The sequence below is a fragment of the Podarcis cretensis genome (assembly GCF_951804945.1).
Source record: "Podarcis cretensis genome assembly, chromosome: 12".
NCBI classification, from domain to species: domain Eukaryota; kingdom Metazoa; phylum Chordata; class Lepidosauria; order Squamata; family Lacertidae; genus Podarcis; species Podarcis cretensis.
Window position 1 is genome coordinate 51,937,851 of NC_137181.1, and position 18,611 is coordinate 51,956,461.

Here is an 18,611-nt window from a genome sequence, read left to right on the forward strand (position 1 = left end):
AGCACAAAGCATTTCTGAACGAACCCAATGAAGCGCTCAAGGAATATAGGGGTTGTGAAACATATTTTATATATATGAAATATATAGACAAATTGAACGGTTTAAAAACATGAATTAATGGTTTTCAAGGAAGATCTCCTCCAGTCCTATTTATACCAGGAAGTAAAATCCTGCATGACTTACAAATAATTATAGCTCTGCATGTTATATAAGTATGTTTATAGGTATAAGGTCTCCTGCAAAACAGCACAACAAAATAAGTTTCTAAAGTTAAGGAAAACAGATGTTTATTTTTCCACATCATCTGTACATGTCACAGAAAACCGCCACAGCTTGACTGACCAGCTATTAATAGAAGCCACCATTAGTCAACAATTGCAAGCAGAGAGTGACAGCCTTCTCCTTCTCCACCTCCTCCAGCCTCCATCAGTCTTGAGTTCTTTTGCTTGTTACCTTCACTTTAAAAAGTTGAGTTTTCTGCTGCTGAGGGTAATGGAGATAAGCTTTCTCTTGGGGTCCCCCCCTTCTTCTTCTTCACTTTTATTTTGTGCTATGCAGCAACACTACTGCATTCTGTTGCAAAAAGGACCTGTGGTGTAGGCTCGATTGCTCCAGGTTGGAAGGAGGAGGAGTGTTAAATATCCACATGCATATGATAAATTAAGTAATTAATCAGTTGCTTGATGCATGATGGAAGTTTGCCTGATGGGAGCAAATGCTATCTGTACTCCACTTTCTATATGCCTTCCCTGTCAGGCTTAAGTGTCCTCACTCTTCTGAACAAATACTTGCATTTCCCACATACTGTGATCCAGTCATTGGACCCACAGAGATCAAATTGTTTGAGGAGGCGTATCTGTATCTGGCTCCTAACTACCAACCTAGATTTGAGGAGTTTAGGGGTTGGGCCTCCATTTTAAAGTGGCACACAAAGTTGTTGTTGTTTAGTCGTTTAGTCATGTCCGACTCTTTGTGGCCCCCTGGACCACAGCTCGCCAGGCACTCCTATCTTCCACTGCCTCCCGCAGTTTGGTCAGACTCATGTTTGTAGCTTCGAGAACGCTGTCTAACCATCTCGTCCTCTGTCGTCCCCTTCTCCTTGTGCCCTCCATCTTTCCCAACATCAGGGTCTTTTCCAGAGAGTCTTCTCTTCTCATGAGGTGGCCAAAGTATTGGAGCCTCAGCTTCATGATCTGTCCTTCCAGTGAGCACTCAGGGCTGATTTCCTTAAGAATGGATACGTTTGATCTTCTTGCAGTCCATGGGACTCTCAAGAGTCTCCTCCAGCACCACAGTTCAAAAGCATCAATTCTTCGGCGATCAGCCTTCTTTATGGTCCAGCTCTCACTTCCATACATCACTACTGGGAAAACCATGGCTTTTACTATACGGACCTTTGTTGGCAAGGTGATGTCTCTGCTTTTTAAGATGTTGTCTAGGTTTGCCATCACCTTTCTCCCAAGGAGCAGGCGTCTTTTAATTTCGTGACTGCTGTCACCATCTGCAGTGATCATGGAGCCCAAGAAAGTAAAATCTCTCACTGTCTCCATTTCTTCCCCTTCTATTTGCCAGGAGGTGATGGGCCCAGTGGCCATGATCTTCGTTTTTTTGATGTTGAGCTTCAGACCATATTTTGCGCTCTCCTCTTTCACCCTCATTAAAAGGTTCTTTAATTCCTCCTCACTTTCTGCCATCAAGGTTGTGTCATCTGCATATCTGAGGTTGTTGATATTTCTTCCGGCAATCTTAATTCTGGCTTGGGATTCATCCAGCCCAGCCTTTCGCATGATGAATTCTCCATATAAGTTAAATAAGCAGGGAGACAATATACAGCCTTGCCGTACTCCTTTCCCAATTTTGGGTTGTTCCATATCCAGTTCTAACTGTAGCTTCTTGTCCCACATAGAGATTTCTCAGGAGACAGATGAGGTGATCAGGCACTCCCATTTCTTTAAGAACTTGCCATAGTTTGCTGTGGTCGACACAGTCAAAGGCTTTTGCACAGTCAATGAAGCAGAAGTAGATGTCTTTCTGGAACTCTCTAGCTTTCTCCATAATCCAGCGCATGTTTGGAATTTGGTCTCTGGTTCCTCTGCCCCTTTGAAATCCAGCTTGCACTTCTGGGAGTTCTCGGTCCACATACTGCTTAAGCCTTCCTTGTAGAATTTTAAGCATAACCTTACTAGCATGTGAAATGAGTGCAATTGTGCGGTAGTTGGAGCATTCTTTGACACTTCCCTTCTTTGGGATTGGGATGTAGACTGATCTTCTCCAATCCTCTGGCCACTGCTGAGTTTTCCAAATTTGCTGGCATATTGAGTGTAGCACTTTAACAGCATCATCTTTTAAAATTTTAAATAGTTCAGCTGGGATACCATCACTTCCACTGGCCTTGTTGACTTCACTCTCCAGGATGTCTGGCTCAAGGTCAGCAACCACACTACTTGGGGTATACGAGACATCCATTTCTTTCTGGTATAGTTCCTCTGTGTATTCTTGCCACCTCTTCTTGATGTCTTCTGCTTCTGTTAGGTCCTTTCCACTTTTGTCTTTTATTATGGAAATCTTTGTATGAAATGTTCCTTTCATATCTCCAATTTTCTTGAACAGATCTCTGGTTTTTCCCATTCTATTGTTTTCCTCTATTTCTTTGCATTGCTCATTTAAGAAGGCCTTCTTGTCTCTCCTTGCTATTTTTTGGAAATCTGCATTCAATTTCCTGTATCTTTCACTATCTCCCTCGCATTTTGCTTGCCTTCTCTCCCCTGCTATTTGTAAGGCCTCATTGGACAGCCACTTTGCTTTCTTGCATTTCCTTTTCATTGGGATGGTTTTAGTTGCTGCCTCCTGTATAATGTTACGAGCCTCCATCCATAGTTCTTCAGGCACTCTGTCCACTAAATCTAAATCCTTAAACCTGTTCCTCACTTCCACTGTGTATTCATAAGGGATTTGACTTAGATTGTATCTTACCGGCCCAGTGGTTTTTCCTACTTTCTTCAGTTTAAGCTTGAATTTTGCTATAAGAAGCTGATGATCTGAGCCTCAGTCAGCTCCAGGTCTTGTTTTTGCTGACTGTATAGAGCTTCTCCATCTTTGGCTGCAGAGAATATAATCAATCTGATTTCGATGCTGCCCATCTGGTGATGTCAATGTGTAGAGTCGTCTCTTGTGTTGTTGGAAAAGAGTGTTTGTGATGACCAGCTTGTTCTCTTGGCAGAACTCTATTAGCCTTTGCCCTGCTTCGTTTTGAACTCCAAGGCCAAACTTGCCAGTTGTTCCTTTTATCTCTTGACTCCCTACTTTAGCATTCCAATCCCCTATAATGAGAAGAACATCCTTCTTTGGTGTCATTTCTATAAGGTGTTGTAAGTCTTCATAGAATTGGTCAATTTCAGTTTCTTCAGCACCAGTAGTTGGTGCATAAACTTGGATTACTGTGATGTTAAAAGGTCTGCCTTGGATTCGTATCGAGATTATTCTATCATTTTTGAGATTGCATCCCAGTACAGGTTTTGAAACTCTTTTGTTGACTATGAGGGCCACTCCATTTCTTTTACGGGATTCTTGCCCACAGTAGTAGATATGATGGTCATCCGAACTGAATTCACCCATTCCTGTCCATTTTAGTTCACTGATGCCCAGGATGTCAATATTTATTCTTGCCATCTCATTTTTGACCACATCCAACTTACCAAGGTTCATGGTTCTTACATTCCAGGTTCCTATGCAATATTTTTCTTTACAGCATTGGACTTTCCTTTCGCTTCCAGGCATATCCGCAACTGAGCGTCCTTTCGGCTTTGGCCCAGCTGCTTCATCAGCTCTGAATCTACTTGTACTTGTCCTCCGCTCTTCCTCAGTAGCATGTTGGACGCCTTCCGACCTGAGGGGCTCATCTTCCAGCGTCATAACTTTTATATGCCTTTTGTCTTTGTCCATGGAGTTTTCTTGGCAGGGATACTGGAGTGGCTTGCCGGTTCCTGCTCCAGGTGGATCACGTTTGGTCAAAACTCTCCACTATGACCTGTCCATCTTGGGTGGCCCTGCACGGCATAGCTCATAGCTTCTCTGATTTATTCAAGCCCCTTCGCCACGGCAAGGCAGTGATCCATGAAGGGGTACACAAAGTAATTAACAGTATTGTCTTATACCAGACCCTGAAACATTTCTCTGATGAAAATAGGGGCATCCTAAGGAAAAGTGGGACATTTCAGGATCAAATCAGCAGACCCTCCAAGTGTCCCTATTTTCCATGGACGTCCCTGATTAAGAGAAGCCATCCCGGTTTCTGATTTGATCCTGGAATGTCCCACTTTTCCTTAGGACACCACTATTTTCATTGGAGAAATATTGTAGGGTATGGAGTTATCCAACCCCTGAGCCACCTGAAGACAATCCTGTATAGGGAAGTTTTATTATTTTTTTATATATGTTGGAAGCCACCCAGGCTGGCTGGGTCAACTCAGTCAGGTGTGTGGGGTATAAATAGTAAAATTATCATTATGGAATGGGACCTCCCTGTTTTCATCAGAGTAATGTTGGAGGGTATGAATCTGAAACTGGGACGACTTCTGTAAATCCCGGACTGTCCCTGGAAAATAGGGACACTTGGACATGTCTACTCAGAAGTAAACCCCATTGAGTTCAATAAGGCTTACTCTGTGGCATAAGGTTGTTGCTCTAGTTATGAACACACACCACTTCCCAAGAACATAAAGGTAAAGGTAGCCCTGACAATTAAGTCCAGTCGTGAACAACTCTGGGGTTGCGGCGCTCATCTCGCTTTACAGGCCGAAGGAGCAAGCGTTTGTCCGCTTCCGCAGACAGTTTTTCCGGGTCATGTGGCCATCATGACTAAGCCGCTTCTGGTGAAACCAGAGCAGTGCACGGAAATGCCGTTTACCTTCCAGCCAGAGCAGTACCTATTTATCTACTTGCACTGTGTACTTTCAAACTACTAGGTTGGCAGGAGCAGGGACCAAACAATAGGAGCTCACCCCATTGTGGGGATTCGAACCACTGACCTTCCGATCAGCAAGCCAAAGCATCACAGTGCCACCTGTCCGAAGAACATACAGGAAGCCAAAGGCTAATTTAGTCCAGCATCCTGTTCTCACATTGGCTGACCAGAGACTTGTTTGCAGATATATGGATTTGGTTTATTCATATTCCATACAACATATATCCATTGGTAGCAACTCTAACTTTTTGCTAAAGTAATAAGACCTTGATTTAGGTGGAGATTTCAGAATGCACTAAGCACCAGTAGGCAAAGTGAGAAAACAAAGTGTGCCTATTAATTAAGAATAGTCAACAATTTATTTGTCCACCAAGTCTGATCTTGGAGGTTGGTCTCCAGTGATACTTATAAGACTAAATATATAGGATTAGGTATAGCTGATGTGAGTCACTAAAGCAGCACTATAATTATGCTGCAACTGTTGACATATTGAAGCTATTGAGAAAGCCAAGAGAATGGTGGCCATTATTTTAAGTGAACCCCCCACTCTGACAACGTGATCCTATGCACTGCATTCAATGAACCAAACATTTGCAGGATATTTGATGTTGTTTGTTCTATGCCGCTTAGTTGTGGTTGTGGTGAGAAGCCCATGACGCTTCACACGGACAACTGTTACTTCCCTCTTGCTGTTATCCAATAGGAAGAATGTGAGTCTGTCTGATACAGTGATGAGATGTAGGGCAAAAGACTCTGGTAGATAAACCAAAACTGGGTCTTCCCTTTGCATCGTGGCTAAAGAGAGTGATTCAAACATATAACACAGCCCTGTGGTAATGCTGGCTTAGATCTACAGAAGCATCCTCTAATGGAAGAAGGTTTTGGAAAGCCAGCCCTCTGTTTCTTCAACATATTCTGTTCTGCTTTCTCAACTATGAGACTGTTCATGAACTCTTTTTTTTCTACTTCTGTCCCTTCCTGGATTTGTGGTGAGTTGGTAGGAGATACGGGAACTTCTTCTGTTGCAGCATCCAGAATGCAGAATTGACTCCCGTTAGAGATATTGCTAGCCTCTTCCTTGACAACTTTTATATGAGCTCTGAAAGCAACTTTGTTCCAGTGGGCATTCTCAAGAGTGAACCACTTTTAATGTGATATTTGGCCTACTTCTGATTCTAAGTTCTGAGTTTTTAAAATGCTGCTTTGATTATTTATCACATTGCATATATTGGTTACTGCATTTTTAATGTGGCAAACTGCCTTGAACATATTCTCATATAGAGAGGGGACGTAAAACAAAGTGCCAGATTAGGCAAGAAGCTTCCTAAAGCTAGCCGAATTTTAAAAAATAAAATCCTAAGCATTCTCAATGTCAATCTTTAAAATGTATGTTTCTAGCACTTATGGACAGAGAGAGAAACAGAGAGATAGAAAGCCTTGGAAATATGGCTCCGGTTGTCCAGGAAGTAGAAGGCAAATAAATAATCCAAATGTTTTTATATTAGTTTGTATTTTATCATTTTAAATCCAGAGTCATGGTGTTGAGGTTTATGACTCACAGCAGAGAACTCAGTACTTGAAAAAAGTTAAACTTTGCATGATTGAATGTGTATTTCTGGATTTGACACACCGAAACTTTTTAATATTGTTTAGAGAACAGTTAATTGGTTTGGAAAGAAACGGATACAGGCCCCTCTAGGGAGATGGAAAGTCAGGCATTATCGTTGCATAGTACAAACAGACTACTCAGTATTTTGTGTGTGGTGAACAAGAATTGAGAATCGCTGCTGTAGACGTGGGCGTCTGTACTGGCAGCACAGCCAAGGAATTATTACAAGTATCTGTGCAGGAATTAAAGGAGGGTTGGGGTCCTATGGCCCTCCATCAGCCCCAGGCAACATAGCCAATGATTAGGGATGTTAGAGTCTAACAACACCAAGAGGGCCACAGGTTTCTCACCCCTGGATTCCTGAGATGCTACCTATACCTCTCTCTGTGTTAGAGCAGCCCAGGCCTTTTTGGCTAGAAATGTTACTAGCTGGTTGGTTGATTGGCATCTTTCTGTCTTGGGAGGCAATTGAAGAGTGCGCCTTTGAGAGTAAAGTCAAACCATTGGAGAGTTACAGCACCTGCTGTGGCTGTAGAGACTGATAAGGATGAGACATGTTTTATTGCAGGTGGGGCAGGTGAAGGGCATCTGGTTTTGCTGCTACAGGTGCGCTATGATGTTTCTTCTCTCTGTGCTCCTTCCAGCCATCATTCCTCCTCTGGTCACTGCTGTGGATACTGTCTGTCTCCAGGCACTGCAATTGTCTGCCTTCATGTCATGTTTGCAGACGTCTTTATAATGCCGAGCTGGTCTGAAGCAGATGCCTGAAGCCAGCTTCCCGTAGATCATGTTCTTGGGGATCCTACCACCTTCCATTCTATGGTAGTACAAACTGGCTGGCAATGTGAGGTCACATCTTTATTTGAGACTCTGCCCTGCCATGTGAAGCCCCAAATCTTTCTGATGCAGCACATATGGAAGGTGTTGAGGCGTCGCTCCTGATGGTTGTATGTTGTCCACAACTCATTTCCATAAAGCAGTGTGCTAACACACAAGGTAGACCTTCATCTTGGTATTGGACATTAGCATCATCTCCCATACCCTTTTGACGAGGTGAGCCATTGCTGTAGCAGTCTTGCCAATATGTTAGTCCAGGTCAGAATTGGTGAAGAGGCTGCTAGTTATGGTGGAACCCAGTTGATATGTGAAGGAGCATCTCCACCCTCATCGTTCTGCCTGGACGATGAGGTCCAGCGCCAAAGGCCTTCTAGCGGTTCCCTCATTGCGAGAAGCAAAGCTACAGAGAACCAGACAGAGGGCCTTGTCGGTAGTGGCTCCCGCCTTGTGGAACGCCCTCCCATCAGATGTCAAAGATATAAAACAACTACCTGACATTTAGAAGACATCTGAAGGCAGCCCTGTTCAGGGAAGTTTTTAATGTGTGACATTTTAGTGTATTCTTGATCTTTGTTGGAAGCCGCCCAGAAAGGCTGGGGAAACCCAACCAGATGGGTGGGGTACAAATAAATTATTATTATTATTATTATTATTATTATTATTATTATTATTGACAAAATTCTCTACCGCCTCAAACATGTGGTCATCAATGCTGAGCGTGGAGTTCTGGTGACATCCTGATTCATAGCACTCACGTTAAAACTGAAGTATAATGATGCCCGATTTCTTCACAAACTCAGATTTTAATGTGAGCCATAGAGTAGCTCCCTCCTCTCACCCTTCCATTTATCTTCCTGCTGCTCCAGCATCAGATGCAGAAAGAGATGGGGATCCCATCTTTTACCTTCATCTCCCCTTTCCAGCACATGGAATGATGTTATGGCAAAAACTCAGGTGCTCAGAGCTGTATAGAAATTAAAATTCCTCAGAACTGTTTGGCTGTTTCTGAATTGCAGTAGATGGACCACCAGTGGTCTAACTCAATATGGCAGCCTTTTGTGCTAAACTCAGCTATGTGTCCAGCACTAAGAAGTTTGCCCATCACTAGTTATGACACAGGTATGTTGTACAAATGCATTTTGCAGGGAAGTGACATAGAGAATGCACCCTGTATATGATTACCCTGTTTATTCAATGATGGTATGAGCAAGGAAAAAATATGATAACTTTTCCTGGTATGTCTCTACTCCTTCTAAATTCTGTAAAATGTTAAAATTAATTCCAGAACTGGAGTATATATCCTTCTCCAGCTTTCAATTTCTTTGATTTATGTGAATCTTCCTAACACACACATTCCTCCATACTGCAATATTGATGTTCAGCTGTGGACTGAGAATACCAGATCCCATGAAACAGTCATCTGGATGGGATTCTATGTGTTATTACAATCATTCCTTCAGTGTACATACTGTTTTTACTGATAGACGCATAATGCTCCTGTCCTACACATTGGTAAAGCATGCTACATAGGTTTACAGTAATGATCTTGCATGGTTCCCATTCATTTCAGTGGGCTCTTGCTGATTGTGTTCTGTGTTTTCAAGCATAGTATGGAACTTGTAAGGGATGCGGGTGGCGCTGTGGGTTAAACCACAGAGCCTAGGACTTGCCGATCAGAAGGTCAGCGGTTCGAATCCCCGCAACGGGGTGAGCTCCCGTTCCTCGGTCCCTGCTCCTGCTAACCTAGCAGTTCGAAAGCACGTCAAAGTGCAAGTAGATAAATAGGTACCACTCCAGCGGGAAGGTAAACGGCGTTTCCGTGTGCTGCTCTGGTTCGCCAGAAGCGGCTTATTCATGCTGGCCGCATGACCCGGAAGTTGTATGCTGGCTCCCTCGGCCAATAAAGCGAGATGAGCGCCGCAACCCCAGAGTCGGTCATGACTGGACCTAATGGTCAGGGGTCCCTTTACCTTTACCTTTTATGGAACTTGTAGGAGATACTGGGAGATGGGGGTGGAGGTTACCTGACCTCCTGGCAGGTGAATCACTGCTATTTACAGGTGTGTGTGTGTGTGGGGGGAAATTGCAGTGCAAATGCACAAGCTAAGCAAATTTGGTGCTCCTGCTAGTATGTTTGCACCATGCTGCCCTCCCTACTTCCTTGCCCTCTTGGGAAGCAGGAGAGACTCTCAGGCTTGAAGGTGAGGCAAGTGCCTTCATGCCACCATGCAATCCATTGTTGTATCAGAGGGCTGTGATATTTTCACACTAGATGTCATCTATGGGTGTGAAGAGCTCTAGCCAATGGAAAAAATGGGGTGTTCCCCCCTCTCTCCAGTACCGCATTATAATGAGACATTACAGAACGTCTAAGAGTTCCTTTTCATCTCTTTTTATAGTTCTCATTCAGCTTGGTTTCCTAGTAATATAATTAGAAGCTGCTGAATGGAAGGGGGAAGCTTTAAAAGGGGATAATTTTCTAAATTTTGAGAGAAAAAGAACGATCTTTTCACAGAATTTAGAAAATTGTCGCTTTCAAAAGGTGGGTTATAAAACTGCTTTGATTGACTGACAGTCCTGAATTGTGTGATGTGGTCTTTGTGAACTTTATACTTGAAAAGGCTGCTCTGAACTTGACACAATGACTATTTCTCAGAATCTTAAACAAGTTTTCTCCCACCCAGGGGCATAGCTAGCTGCTCCAGCACCCGGAGTGGTGGGGGAGGGGCAAGCTGCCCACGGGGGAGGCACAGAGAGTTGCCTGTGGGGGCGGCACATTGATCCGGCCACGGGGGCAGAACAGTGATTCACGCACGGGGGCGCATTGACGATCCATGCATGGAGGCACCCTGGCGATCTGCGCACGAGGGCACCACGTTGATCTGCCCAGGGGGGCAGCGCAGCAATCTGCCCACGGAGTCCGCCTGGCAGGCGCAAACCTCACGCTGCCATTTCAGGCGGCACAGGGCCCGAGCCACAGCTTCACTCCCAGGAGAGATGTGGCTCTTGCGCGCTGCAGGCCAGGCCCTGCGGCAAGTGCCGCCACCCACAGTGTGCTATTTTGCCACCCCCTCAGGGATGACACCCGGGGTGGACTGCAGCCCCACACCCCCATTCCTATGCCCCTGCTCCCACCCATGTTTCTTTCCAGGAGATAAATAATTTGCAAGTAAACATTTGATGCTTCTGATTTCCTGAAAACCTACACCTGGAGACATTAAGTGCTTCACAGAGAGATGATTTGGGCTAATTCCAGTGGCCTTTTACAGTCAATGTCATCAGATATAAAGCTTGTATATATGTGTCACATGTACAGTTCCAGCCTCCTTGGTCCAAAGGTCTCAGGATGAGTAGCAACACTAGAGTCATGCATCCCAGAGGTTTTCAGCCTTTTTGGTTCCATGGCTTCCTTGACATTCTCTCTGTGGCAGCCCTGTGGGGCTCAGAAGCCCAGTTATGTCACCCCTTACCTGCAGAGCTGGTAGCCCCTCACCCCTTCCTTGTGAAGGATTCTCTCAGCCTCTCTTCTCCCCTCTCCTTGGGAGTGCTCTGGGCAGCCGTAGCTGCCACCCCTGGTCTTTGAGCTGCCACCCCTACCCTAAAGAGAGGTGCCTCCTCACACTGCCCCACAGGGGCCTGGGAAGCACCCCCTGGCCAGCCCCAGAGGCACCATTTGCCTGGGTAGCTTGTAGCCAGGGCTGCTGCAACAAACAGCTGTGCAAGCCTTTGGGAGCCAGAGACATGAGAGGGCATTAGAGGAGGGAGGGAAGGAAAGAGGGACAGCACCCCTGACCATCATTCAAGGCACCCAGATAGCCAGTGTGGTGTAGTGGTTAAGAGCGGTAGACTCATAATCTAGTGAACCGGGTTCACGTCCCCGCTCTTCCACATGCAGCTGCTGGGTGACCTTGAGCTAGTCACACTTCTTTGAAGTCTCTCAGCCCCACTCACCTCACAGAGTGTCTGTTGTGGGGGAGGAAGGGAAAGGAGAATGTTAGCCGCTTTGAGACTCCTTAAAGGTAAAGGGACCCCTGATCATTAGGTCCAGTCGTGGCCGATGCTGGGGTTGCGGCACTCATCTTGCTTTACTGGCCAAGGGAGCCGGCGTACAGCTTCCGGGTCATGTGACCAGCATGACTAAGCCACTTCTGGCGAACCAGAGCAGCGCACGGAAATGCTGTTTACCTTCCCACTGGAGCGGTACCTATTTATCTACTTGCACTTTGTGCTTTCAAACTGCTAGGTGGGCAGGAGCAGGGACCGAGCAATGGGAGCTCATTCCATTGTGGGGATTTGAACTGCCAACCTTCTGATCGGCAAGTCCTAGGCTCTGTGGTTTAGACCACAGTGCCACCCGCGTCCCTTCTTGAGATTCCATAGGGTAGTGATAAAGCGGGATATCAAATCCTAACTCTCCTCCTCCTCCTCCTCCTCCTCCTCCTCCTCCTCCTCCTCCTCTTCTTCTTCTTCTCAACACACTGGTTGAAAACCACTAATGTATCATGCACAAAGTTTGTACAACAGAGAACATTACATGTGTGGCACAAGTGTGACATGATGTTTTCAAACAGGTGAGATACATTACTAATAAGGTACAGTTCCATGAGAGGACCATACCACATCAATATATTTACACTGGAATTAGCTGATATCTGCTATTTACATCTAACTCATGCCAGGTGTATAATGCTCCCTGGTGTGTGACCTTTTTATAAGCCACATGATTGAAGTGTTGTTACCCTTGGCACTATGGCTGAGATGAGCTAGAAAACTCAAATAAATCAACAAACAAAAGCACCCAAGAAGAATATCAGACCTCTTGGAACCCAATGAAGTGGCTTCAACTATCACAACTGAAAATCCAAGAGAAAGTCTATTAAAAACACTGGAAATAATTCACAATTATGGTAATGTAGCGGGTTTCAAACTAAATAATACCAAAACAAAACTTTTGGTCAAAAACCTCACAGCCCAAGAAAAAGAAGGACTAGAAATACAAACAAATTTGAAAATCTCTTGAAAGGTGAAATATCTCAGAATTTGGATAACAGCAAAAAATATTTATCTATATCAAGACAATTATATTAAGACCTGGTCTGAAATTAACAGAAATCTGGAGATCTGAGTAGTTTGAAATTACCCCTATGGGGGCAGATATCAATGATTAAAATGAATGCCCTGCCAAAAATGCTCTTCCTTTTCCGATTCATCCCAATCTACCGTATTTTTTGCACCATAATGCTCACTTTTTTTCCTCCTAGAAAGTAAGGGGAAATGTCTGTGCGTGTTATGGAGCAAATGCCTATGGATGGCGGGGGGATCTGCTGCAGTCGTGAACAGAGGATCCATGGTTCCCCTTCCTTCCCTCCTCCGTGGCTCGCTTTGAAACAGCAAAGCGGGAGAAGAGCCGCTGAGTGGGGAGGAGAGAGGGACAGAGAGCCTGCTTCTTTAAAGGAGCAAAGCGGGAGGGGAGAGGAGCCTTCTCCTCTTATACCCCTCTTCTGCATTATTAACAGCATCCTTCTCCACACACCCCACGCGTGTTCCTTGTGCCTCGAGTGCTTTTCCTTCCCTCCCCACTTAAAACGTGGTTACAAAGCACAGATCCACATGGATCCTCAGGATTTTTGCACTGGGTCATCCCAAATTCACCATCAGATCACATAGCATGTCCATGGCTACAGCCTGCACCAAAAAAACACACGCACCCACTGTTGCCTGGGGCCGCATTGGTGCAAAAATGTGGTTACAAAGCATGGATCCACATGGATCCTCAGGATTTTTGCATTGGGCTACCCCAAACTCACAGTCAGATCACATGTCTGTGGCCACAGCATGAACCACAAAAATCATACATCCGCTGTTTCATTTAGAATATTTTTTTTCTTGTTTTCCTCCTCTAAAAACTATGTGCGTGTTATGGTCGAGTGCGTGTTATAGAGCGAAAAATACGGGTAATTGGCAAAAGGACATATCCAAATTTATCTGGCAAGGACAAAGGCCTAGAATAGAACACACTTTGTTAATTGACATTAAAGAGGGGGGCGGGATTCGGACTACCAGATCTAAAACTTTACTATGCAGCAGCCTGTTTCACATGGATTAGGGAGTGGTGTTTACTCCAGAATACGGATTTGCTGGACATACTTCAATTATGAGAAGACTATGATACATAAGGGCTTCCTTAACCATATTGTAAGAAAAGTGTTATACATGATATGGGTTAAATATAAAGAATTAATTGAACCAAAAAACACTGTGGTGAATATCCCCTTTGGAAGCAAAGGCAGTTAAGAAAAAGAATATGAGAGGAGGCTGGTTGATGTATAAATCACTGTTGAAAGAGGAAGGGAATCAATTAAAGTTAAAGAACTATGAGGATATCAAAGAACATCTCGCAGGATGGCTACAGTACCATCAACTTAATGATACCTTTAAACAAGATAAAAAAACCCAGCTTTGCCATAAGCCCTCAAAACTGGAAAGAGATTTGCTAAATAACAAAACCAAGCTACTTTCCAAAATTTACCGACTCCTCCTTGACTGGAAGTCAAGGAGGAGGAGATAAAATCAGTAATGATTAAGTGGGCCTAGGACTTTGGACACAGCATTCCGATGAGTGACTGGGAGAAGAACCTTTGGAAAGTAAATATGATATTTACTGCCTGTTATGCCATCAAGGAAAACCTAATGAAGATGCAGTATAGATGGTATTTCACGCCATCAGAGTTATCTAAGATGTACACTAATATTTCAAACAAATGTTGGCGGTGCGGGGAATATGAAGGCAACATGCTCCACATGTGGTGGACATGGACATGTAAAAAAAATCAAAGAGTTTTGGAATGTTATATATGACGAACTGATTTTCTTTTTAACAAATAACATTTCCCAAAAAACCGGAGGCCTTTTTACTTAGAATCGTAGGCAGAGAGATACCAAAAAACCTAAAATATTTTTTTTTTGTATGCAACTGCGGCTGCAAGAATTCTGATTGCAATGAACTGTAAGGGGGAGAGGGTTCCTACAAAAACAGATTGGCAGAATAAATTATTACAGTTTGCTGAAATGGCTCATATGACAAATAGGCTGAGAGGCAATATAAATAAAAAAATTATTCAAAAATGGGACATGTTTAAGAAATATTTAATGAAATACAACAGTGGTGTGGCGTCTATGGTAGCTTTCTGTGTATATGAATAATAAAAAGTCAAAAGGGTGCAAAACTTGTAAGAAATTATCAGATCTTATAAATAGAATAAAGTAATAGTTATTTGTATAATTGGAAAATAGAAATGGTAAATACATTGGGGGGTGTCAGGAAGTTGTACATAGTCAAGTATGACTGTATGGTGAATTGTATTGTATACGAATGAATTGACTTTTATTTGTAATTTTTTGAAATACCATGTATATGAATGTTTTGTTATCAATTAAATTCAAGAAAAAAAGAAAAAAAGAATGTGGCTTCAACTAAATGAAGTTAAAGGAGTTCAAGGTCACCAATATCCAGATAACTTCTTATTGCTTTGCTTATCCAAACTCATTTCTTTTTAGGAGCTTTGATTCTGTGTACACACTGTTCATCAATGAAATCCTAAAGATTTTATTGTCCCTGCAAATGGGACATGGAACCATATGGCTTCTAACTTAACGCTCCAAGCCGTGCTCCATCAACCAAGCGTTAATGGCTTCAAAGTTTGCCAAAAGTTTAATTTAGGTCAGTCTGTTCCAGTTGTGTTAATATACCTGAAAAATTCACCTCCGTGACATTGTGAAAGATTCAGCTCCAGTGGCATTTAGAAAATAAAAAATACCGTACCTTAAATAATAGCTGCTTCAGATTCATTCTTATGTCATTATGTCACTGAAATTTCCTGCTCCAATTATAGCCTTATAATTATAGCCTGATAATATATGCTTACCATATACCGTATTCATTATTTTAAAATTCTCATTCAAATTATTAAGGTTCTAGTTCTTGAAGGCATCTAACGTGACAGAGATATATGCAATGTTTAATGCTTGTCACTAGATAAGGTAAAGACTCCTCCTTTAGCTAGTCCATAACTATGGTATTCTTATACCTTACCTGAAACTACATCCCCAGTGAATGTAGTGGGACTTGGAAGTGGCTTACAGATAGACCTCTTATGGAGTGGCTTACAGATTGTTTCAATCAAGACAGTCCTTGTCCCCAGGCTTACAACTGAAAAACACAAACTACAAATGGAGAACGGGCCAAGAAGGGGAGGAAATAAGCAACACAAGCTGGGATCGGGAGAAATCTGGTTCAGTTTCCATTGGAAGGAAGCCCACTAAGGGACTTCCACTAACACAATGGGGATTCCCCCCTCTCTTAGACTAGTGACCCCTTTCCTGGGTTCAGACATTTCTTGGGGTCCTGATTTCAAGGTCATTCAGATCCAACTACTGGAGCTCCTCAAGATCAGACCATCTCCCCCATGACATCTCCATGTAACTCATGCCATAGGCAGAGAAGCCCAAAGCTGCTGATCTCTTAGCTGTGTTTTTCTTTCCCTCCTCTACCACAGGCTGATGGAATAGCTGTTGCCAGGTGACAGTTGGTGAAGAGAGGAGCCTGGATTCCGTTACTTCAGTTTCTGTTGCTTCAGTTTCTTAAGCACTTCAGTGTTACAGCTTAATACTTTGGTTCTTTGGTACTTTGGTACTATCTGTCACTTGCCCAACCTTTTAACAATCACACTCCTGAGGTACTTCAAATCATGTAACAGACCCAGGGGATCACTACACCCCTCTTAACTGGTTTGAGGATCTTCTCTATCTAGAAGAACAGTTTTCTCCTGACAGGAATGAGATGCAAGTAGATGGCATCCTCACAGCTTCTACTTCTCCTTGCTCAAACTCGGCCCTCCAATTAACTCTTGTTTCGATACTCTCACAGGACACTACACATTGTCCTTCCTAAATAAGCTCAGAGACTCCTTTCTCTAGCTTTAGATATTCTCCTCAGAGTGGATGCTGTACACACAAAACCAATTCTGTAACTCTCCTTCCTGAAACCATCTGTCCCTCTCAAACTCCCTTAGAAACTGCTTCTTTTATTCTCTCTCCCAAAGGGCTGGCTCCATCCCGACCTGTGACTAACTGTCTTGGTAGCCAATCAGAGAGAGGTTCCAGCTCTTTGGTGGAATTTTGAGGCACTGCACCACCAGACTCTGGTCTGACTCAGCTGTTCATCAGAAATACACAATACATCTAGGATTGCAAGAAAAAAAAAAAGTATTCAGTCTCCACTGGTTCTAAATTAATATGTTGTATGTATGCAGCCCATGCCTTTTGAACTGTAGGTTGTGTAGTTACTTATCTCCTTGGCTCAGGGGTTGGGCAACTCCATACCCGTCATTGTTTCTCTGATGGAGATAGGGATGTCCTAATGAAAAGTGGGACATTTCAGGATCAAATCAGAAACCCTGGATGGCTTCGGTAAATCTGAGACTGTCCCTGGAAATTAGGGGCACTTGGAGTGTCTGCAAAAGGAGCTCCACAATATCCCAGGGGAGGCTAATGCATAACTTCACAGCCCCTTTGAACAGAGTTTGCCTTTTCACACATAACATGTGCAGTGGAAGAAGAAGAAGAGGAGTTTGGATTTGATAGCCCACCTTTCACTCCCCTTGAAGAGTCTCAAAGCGGCTAACAATCTCCTTTCCCTTCCTCCCCCACAACAAGTACTCTGTGAGGTGAGTGAGGCTGAAAGACTTCAGAGAAGTGTGACTAGCCCAAGGTCACCCAGCAGCTGCGTGTGGAGGAGCGGGGAAGCAAACCCGGTCCACCAGATTACGAGTCCACTGCTCTTAACCACTACACCACCACAGTGGGCTTGGGGCACACCAGACAGTTGAGAAGGCTCTCAAGAATAGAATGGGATAGGGCAAAGGTAAGAAACCCTTTACAGCCTGAGGGCTGCCTTCACTCCTGAGGGCCACAGGTCTGAGGGGTGTGGGGCCAGAGTCAAAAGTAAGCAGAGCAATGAATGAGTCTCTTACCTTAGGCCGTAGGCTCATTTCTACACACATCTTGTCTTTTATCTCTCTGAACAAGCAAGAGGTATGGTTGGAGATCAAGCACACATTCTGGCCAGGCCAAAGCACTCCAGGTGTGGGGCCAGATAGAGAGGGCCACATTCTGGCCCCCAGGTCTCAGATTCTCTAGTCCAGGATTACAGTGGATATTTGTCTGTAATCCTATCTACCAGAGCCTGGACTCGTTGTATTCAAGCAATTATTTCAGTTCAGTTCAGTTCAGTTCTATCTGGGCATTAGAACAAATTTCTCTTAAATGGAAGAATGCCTCCTTGCTTTGATGATTAAATAACCTTTATATTATTATTATTATTATTATTATTATTATTATTATTATTATTCACTCCAGCTACTCAGGGCTTACGATCTCATTAGCAATTGGTATTTGATAAGTGTGGTGGCTATCAAGAGCCTCTAAATTAAAACATTTCAGAAGAAGAACATCTTGTTAGGGAGTTCTCTTTTAATCAAAAGCAAAACAATTTCTCCTTCCATTCTTTACCATTTACCTTCTGGTTTATTGGTTAATGTTTAATGCTCAGATGAAAACTTAATGATCTCAGAATGTCATGTAGTGTGCTGTCCTGATATGCTCCCAGCCGGGTTCCTTCTGTCTGCCATGTGAAATTCCTGAGCAAAGGTTGATACCTTAAAATCTCTCCCTCAGCCATTGTTCAAAACTCCTCAGAGTGGCTGGGCAATAAATTTTGGAAGCCAATGTCTACCTGAATGAAAGTCATAATGATCAGTTGTTTCCGTGACCATAAGAGAAGATTGCTCAATAAAATGTTTCCCTTAATTCAACTTGTGAGGTGGGGTGGTTGGTTGTTTTTTTTAAAAAAAGAATCACTTGGCACTATAATTTTTATTGTCATTTGAGAAATTTGTCCCACTCCAGATCCTTTAATTGTTGTTAAAATGATGATGATAATTTGACTTAAATCCTGCCCTTTCTCCTGAAGGAGCCCTGGGTGGGAGATGCAACAATGCTAGAACAAAAATTCTCAAAACTGTTTAAAACTTTTTCTCAACCAGTGATTGTCAAGAACATTGTCTTTTAGCCATCAAATGCTGGTGTAATAAAGAAGATATGCCTTGATTTCAACAAATCAATAAACCAAACACTTCCTTCCCA